This window comes from Megascapheus bottae, chromosome 17 (genome assembly GCF_031878675.1).
Source record: "Megascapheus bottae isolate mThoBot1 chromosome 17, mThoBot2.hap1, whole genome shotgun sequence".
NCBI classification, from domain to species: Eukaryota; Metazoa; Chordata; class Mammalia; order Rodentia; family Geomyidae; genus Megascapheus; species Megascapheus bottae.
The window spans coordinates 8866581-8873873 of NC_143525.1; the positions used below are offsets into that span (position 1 = coordinate 8866581).

At 40.4% G+C, this 7293-nt stretch overlaps 1 pseudogene; it reads right to left on the reverse strand.

Annotated features, from left to right (window-relative positions):
* Positions 1-1385: 1385 nt before the first annotated feature.
* Positions 1386-2640, reverse strand: LOC150050940 (NADH dehydrogenase [ubiquinone] iron-sulfur protein 2, mitochondrial pseudogene; annotated as a pseudogene).
* Positions 2641-7293: the final 4653 nt, after the last annotated feature.

The following is a 7293-nucleotide window of genomic DNA, read 5'->3' on the forward strand; positions in this document are numbered from 1 at the left end:
ACATTACGAAGACCATTATACAATGATTATCAATATTACTTTACTAATTCATGCCCCCTCCCCTTTTTTTCTATAGAGATATTTAACTTTATTATACTACTACTACTACTAAGTCTTGAGAACTCTTTCTGGATGGACAGTAGTTATTCATGCTTGTGATCTGGGTTTCTCAGGACGTAATCATGGTTCAAAATCAGCACAGGCAGAAAAGTTTATGACACTGTCTACAATTAACCAGCCAAAGGCAGGATGCAAGTATGGCTCAAGTGAGGGAATGCCAGCCTTGAGTAAGCCAGCCTAGGAACAAAAGGCCTTGAGTTCAAGCCCCAGTACTGGCAATGAACTCTTTCTGTTTTCACAGCTAACATTTAGTTATGTGTGTATGTGTGTGTATAACATATGTAATATAATAGCATGCATATACATGTAATATAATATAAATAATGTGTAATACAATGTATGCAATATATAACAACATGCATTATATGTAATATAATATAAATAATATGTACATATGTTATATAATATGTAATGCAATATATTACAATATATAAATTGTTTACAGGGGCCGGGAGTTTGGCCTAGTGGTTAAAATGCTTGCCTAGCATGAATGAAGACCCGGGTTCATTCCTTGATACCACATACATAGAAAAAAGCCGGAAGTGGTGCTGAGGCTCAAGTGGTAGAGCTCTAGCCTTGAGAAAGTCCAAGGACAGTGCTCAGGCCCTGAGCTCAAGCCCAGGACTGGCAAAAAAAAATTGTATGCAATATATTATACAACATACTAAATTGTATATTATATATGTAATATATACAATATTATATATTATTACGTAATATGTTGTATATGTTATATAACATGTATTTATATATTCTATGCATAATACACAAAATATATAATAAAGGTAAATAGAATATGAATACATATGTGTATTGATATACATACCATATATTATATAATGTTATACAATATATGCTATACTATATATAATTTATGTAGTATTTTACATACAATATATTATACATTGCACATATACTAATTACTATAATATAGTATAATATAGTTTATAAAATACATATATGTGATTATATTCCTCTCTGTAAGGAAGATACCATTGCTACCTGTGTTTTTCCTTTTTACAACAGGCTCTCCCTATGTAGCCCAGTTTGTCTTTTTAAATATTTTGTGCATAAAGGCTGTAAGACAGTTAATTTATTATAATTTCTCCTTTCCTAGTATATGCACAGAAGCCTGTGTATACTTAAGTGGATTCACTTGTACACACACACACACACACACACACACACACACACTCACACACACATACAAACATTTCCAATGAAGCACAGTCGCCACAGGTACTGTTCCAATGTTGTTCCCCTGCTCACTCGTCTATTTCTCCACACACAATATCCTGGGTACCTAGTATGGCAAAGACATCTGCCAACATGTGACCTTTCGACATTCTGTCTAAACCAGCCAGGTGGGCAAAACCAGGAGCCTTAATCCTGCACTGATAAGGGCGGCTGCTGCCATCAGACACCAGGTACACACCAAACTCTCCCAGGGGAGCCTCAGTGTGTAGCAGTGCATGTGGCCACAGAAGGCTTCATCTCTGCTGGCTTAGGTAGAGACACTTTGGCATCATCAACCTTGATCTCTCCAGGAGGCAACTTGTTGAGACACTGAGATGACGGGAAGGGAATGACACAGGTACTATCACAGTGGTCTCCTCAGGAACCCCTAGGAACACCCAGCTCGACTTGGTCGTAAACATCTCAGGGCTGACTCTTCCGTAGGTCCCAGGGAATGCCTGATCTTCCAAGCAAAACTCATTAAGTGCTCTTCTGCTGTTATAACCCCAATGTCGACTGTCTGATTTCTCCATATCCTATCATTGGTAAGCAGTGCCTCCTCCACCTCATCAATCCCAAGACAGAAGTTCTGAGAAAATTTGTACAAGGGGTAACAAGAGGAGCACACCTCGTGGTGGGACATAAGCACCTGCATTTGGGCTCCAGACACTGGCTCATAGAACCTCCAAACAGCCAGAACAAAAGAGGCCATGGTACCCACGTCCAGGGCATGTGTGGTCAGACATGATATGCTTCAAAAGCCCTGTAATTTTTCCAAACAGCATTCAGATCCACTAGGCCTGGTCAGGAGACTGGATGTTTAGTGACTTCTCCACAGCCGGTGAATAAGCCTGCTCAGTACATATCATAGACACATAATCAAAGCATGGAAGGCCTGCAGATAGGTCTTGTATTCAATGAGCTTTTCAGTGCCATAATGAAGAAAGCCCGAGGTCGGGGCACACTTCCGCACAGTCTCTCCCCACAGTTCCATCACTAGTTGCAGGACTCCCTATGCATCTGGGTGCTGGGGCCCAAAGCTCAGGGTCAGGTTCCTCACTTCTATGTCCTTTGGAGATCTACATCATTCCAAGGGGGTGGGGGGAGCTTCCAGTGCACTGTTTCTTTAGTGTGGTCCTGCAATCTGCTATGCCTATTCAACATCCAGGGCTACCAGTGCTGAGACCCTCTGCTGGGCTAAATCCACAACTGGATCTTAGCCCCAGGCTGCAGCACCTGGGTCCCCAGGTTCCGGAGACCCCCGACAGTCATCAGTGCTGCCATCTTACCCCGGCTGCAGACAACCCCCCCACCCTCCGGTCCCAGGTTTGTCTTGAACCATTTTTCCTCCTGTCTCAACGTCCTCTTTGCCAGGATTTCAGGAATGAACCACCACACCCAGCTGAGGAATTCAGTCCTTAATGTGGTCAAATAACAGAAGCCAAGGAGAAGTGGAGAGGACGATGAAAGTATAGAAAGTTTATTTTCAACTATAATGTTTTAGAATATCATATGGTGAGGATGGGCATGTCAGAAATCATAGATGAGCAGAGTGGTTTCTTTTTATTTATTTATGTATTTTTTTTCAACAGTGATGAGGGAAATCCATAACTAGAATTTGAAGGCATGATTGCCTTTTTTTTTTCCTGCGATGTTCACAATGAAATTATTCCTGGGTGTTTTCATTTTCTATTCTACTGAAAGGATGAAATGAAAATTGTACCAACGTACTACTTATCTAAGAAGAAATAGAAAATGATGAAAAAAAAAAACCCTTTCTATAAGTAAAAAAAAAAAAAGAGTTCAGAATAACAGCAAAGTTTTCCATATAGGAAAATTTCATTTTCAGTCTTGTCTATTAAAGGCACAAGCCCTTACGAAGAAATATTGTTCTTTTTTTTTTTTTGCCAGTCCTGGTCTTGAGCTCAGGGCCTGAGCACTGTCCTTGGACTTTCTCAAGGCTAGAGCTCTACCACTTGAGCCTCAGCACCACTTCCGGCTTTTTTCTATGTATGTGGTACCGAGGAATCGAACCCGGGTCTTCATGCATGCTAGGCAAGCACTTTAACCACTAGGCCAAACTCCCGGCCCCGAAATATTGTTCTTTTATTTTCTCTTCAGGTTTAAAGGATTTATGATTTACTAAAAATTTAATATTTGTTAAAAATAATGTAAGTTGTCTGTCTCCTCATTGATCCATTTTGCCACACTCTTTTCTACTTCTGTGTCAATTTTTTCTCTTCCTCCCTCTCTATAGAGGATCTGTGATTATAAAGAAAGATTTCTCAGGTATTCTAGGATAATCCCATATCTGAATACCTTTTTTAGACCTCACATCTAAATTCCAGGCGTTCCATGCATCAGATCTGGCCACTCACCCTTACATACTAAATAAGAGCCATTGAGAAGGGCAGAGAACTATTAGTTACATAAAAGCCATAGGAAGACAGCTCTTCAGAACATCTTGCACTAAAAAAAGTTTCTTTTCTCATGTCATTTAGCAATTGTGGGACAAAGTACCTTTGAAAGGACAATATGTGGCATGTAGTTAGTTGTATCTATTAAATACTTTTGCCTTAATTTAAATAAATTTCTCCTATAGTTGTAGCAGAAACATAGCAGCCACTGAAAGAGTAAACAATGTTCATGTGAGCTGAAGTTGTGACAACGGTTTGTTTTCTGGAGTTCTGGAACAACACTGCTTACTCAGCTTTATTTTTAAATTATTTATTATTATTATTATTATTATTATTATTATATTATTTGTGGGTCATGGGGCTTGAACTCAGCCTAGGCTCTTCAGCTCAAGGCTATCACTCTACTCTTGGGCCAAGCCCCACTTCCCATTTTCTAGAGGTTAATTGGAGTTAATAGTCTCAGGTCCTTTTGTGCCCGGGCTGGCTTTGAACCTTGATCCTCAGATCTCAGCCTCCTGAGTAGCTAGGATTACAGGCATGAACCACCGTGTCTGGCTCATCTTTATTTTTTATAACAGTTATGAATTTCAGTTTGTGGATGTGGAAATATACGGACAAACCTTTCATCTAGATTTTTAATAGTGCATTGATTAAGAGGGCCATAAAAATGTCTAGTCATTTTGATGTTTTGGAAAGTTAAGTGAAGAGGTCCCACAAAATAAGAGACACAATTTGTTGTTGTTGTTGTTGTTGGTCATGGGACTTGAACTCTGGGCCTGGGCATTGTCCCTGAGCTCTTGAGCCACAGCACCACTTCATGTTTTCTGGTGGTTAATTGGAGATAAGAATCTCTGGGACTTTAGTGTCGGGGCTGGCTTTGAACCTCAATCTCAGATCTTAGCCTCCTGAGTAGGTAGGATTACAGGTGTGAGCCACCACGCTGGAATGAGAAGCAATGTTTTACCAAGATGATGAACAGTTTTCCAATTTTCATAAAACTGTGAATGCTAGATTATAGTTCTTGTGCCCAGACTCCTTTCGCTACTCTCTGATTTCATTATTTTTTGTTATTGTTGTTGCTGGCCTTTGGCCGTGAACTCAGTTCCTGAGCTCTGACACAGGTCTTTTTGCTCAAGGCTAGTGCTCTAGTACTTTGAACCTTTGCACCACTTCAGGTTTTCCAGTGATTAACCAAAGATAAGAGTTTCATAGACTTTTCAGCCCTGGCTGGTTTCGAACTTCAGATTTTAGCCTCCCAAGTAGCTAGGATTACAGGTGTGAGCCACCAGCACCAAGCTCATTATTTTTTTTAATGTCATAAACCCCTCCATGAACATCAGTGACCCAAAATACTTTAGGACCAAAAATCAGTTCTTTGGCTTATGACCACAGACCCTTGGCATCGTGTGGGTCTTGAGTTTTTAGGGTTCTGAAGCATCGACTTTATCAGTATTGCATGTTTCAGAGGCAAACAGCTCTTTAAAACATAACAATGATATTGCCCACATGAAAGCATTATTTGGGTGGGAAAGGCTTCTTATTAGTTGAGTAGGCCTAGCACATACCCGACAAAGCCCAGCAATGGTATCTCCATCACAGAGGATCAAGACCAACTAAAAATGATCCATTCCAGTCATCCAGAGTCCATGTGTTAAAGGACTTCCAGATGTCCTCAAAGGCACCATGGTCTGGGAAGTCTGAGTCTTTCCCCACATGTAGTGCTGATTGGGTTGTCATGATGGAGCAATGGGGAATGGAGCATGGGCAGTTTTGCAAGCTCCTGGAGAGATGGGAAGTTGTGTAAAGTCCCATCACTTATCAGGTTGGACGTCCCTGTGGCAGTCGTCCTGACTTTAGTGGGCCTAGGAAGTGAGTGGGCACACTGTAAGCAGAGGCAGTTTATGAGGGAATAGAAAGACGCCTTCAATGCCCAGAAATGGCCTCCGATCTAGAACCTTGAGTCCCCTTATCCTGAAAGGTCTTATTTCACTCTCAGTAAGTGCTCATCTGCTGAATTTTTTTTTGTCAGTCATGGGGCTTAAACTCTGTGCCTGAGCTCTTTAGCTCAAGGTTAGTGCTCTACCACTTTAGCTACAATGCCACCTCCAGTTTTCTTGTGGTTCATTAGAAATAATTGTCTCTCGGACTTTTACGCCTGGTCTGGCTTTGAACCATGATCTTCAGATCTTATCCTCGTAAGTAGCTGGGATTACAGGTGTGAGCCACTGGGGCCTGGGTTCCTGATTCTTATTAGAGAAATCAAAGGTAGTTAGAATGTAACAGGGGCATTTAAAGACATCACTTTGTCCCAATGAGAAAAGAAGCTAAGTAACCAAGAGGGCAAACAATTCACCATTGATTGTTTTTGTTGTTGTTATTTAAATAGGACACCTAGAATGCCATATTAAATGGCAGAAAATAACCAAATCTCCACCAGAAAATGTGGAAAATACTGGGGCTAAGATGGCAATGCATTTGGGGGATTGCTGCAGTGATAATCTATGGACAATGGTTAGGGTAGGTATTTGGAGTGATATCTTACTATTCAGCAAACAGATTTATCATAACCCAAGAGCACTATGAGAGATCTCTATAGCTTAAACTCTGGCTCACCATTGATTATTTTCTAAAAATAAAGATGAGTGAGTAACATTTTTCCTCCAGAACCCCTGGAAAACAAACCACTATTATGATAGAGTCAATGCCTCCAGATTCTTGGAACGGTTGTCTTCATATCCCTAGGGACAGCCTCTCTTCCAGAATCATCTTTGATAATAGTCACAGGGCTTGGATGTCCACTGCATATACTCAGATGCTGAGCTGAAGGGAGCTTCAAGGAGATATGTGCATTGAGAGGAATGCCAAGAACCACTTTATCTTAATTCTTGCTGAAATACCAGAATACCACAGACTGAAGACTTTAAAATGAGCAGAAATAAGTTTTTCACAATTGTTATATCCAAGGTTAAGAAGCCAGTATTGAATTACTGAGAATCTTTTTGTTGCATCTTCCCACTGCAAAAGGCAGGCAGCTAGGCATGCTAGCCAAAGTCGATTATGAAGGCTTTCGTTTGTTTAAGAAGGTAGGAACCCCCATGGCTTAAGAGCCTCTTAAAGGGTCTACCTCTTTATCCTATGACACTGGCCACACCTGAATTTTGGAGGGAGCCTATAAAATTTGAGTGCATCTGTAACTAGATTGTGCCTGCTTTGCAGATTTTCTGTTATATTTTGTCCTCATCAGGTTTTATTGTCAGTTTTCTAGAGAGAAAATTTTAAAAGTCAGGGCAAAGTTAGACAAGTACAAAAAAGCAACACATAAGATTTATATGACCAAAAAAGGAAATTCAATGAAAGGTGGACTAAGAATGAGTTTCGTGAGTTCTTTTTTGTAGAACTGGGTCTGTTTGGAACTTAAATATGACACGGGCTAACTTTACATTCATGCAAGCAGATGCAACATCACACTTCAGCTGTGTGAATATAGTCAGAGTTAAGACACAAAGTAAGACACTGGTCC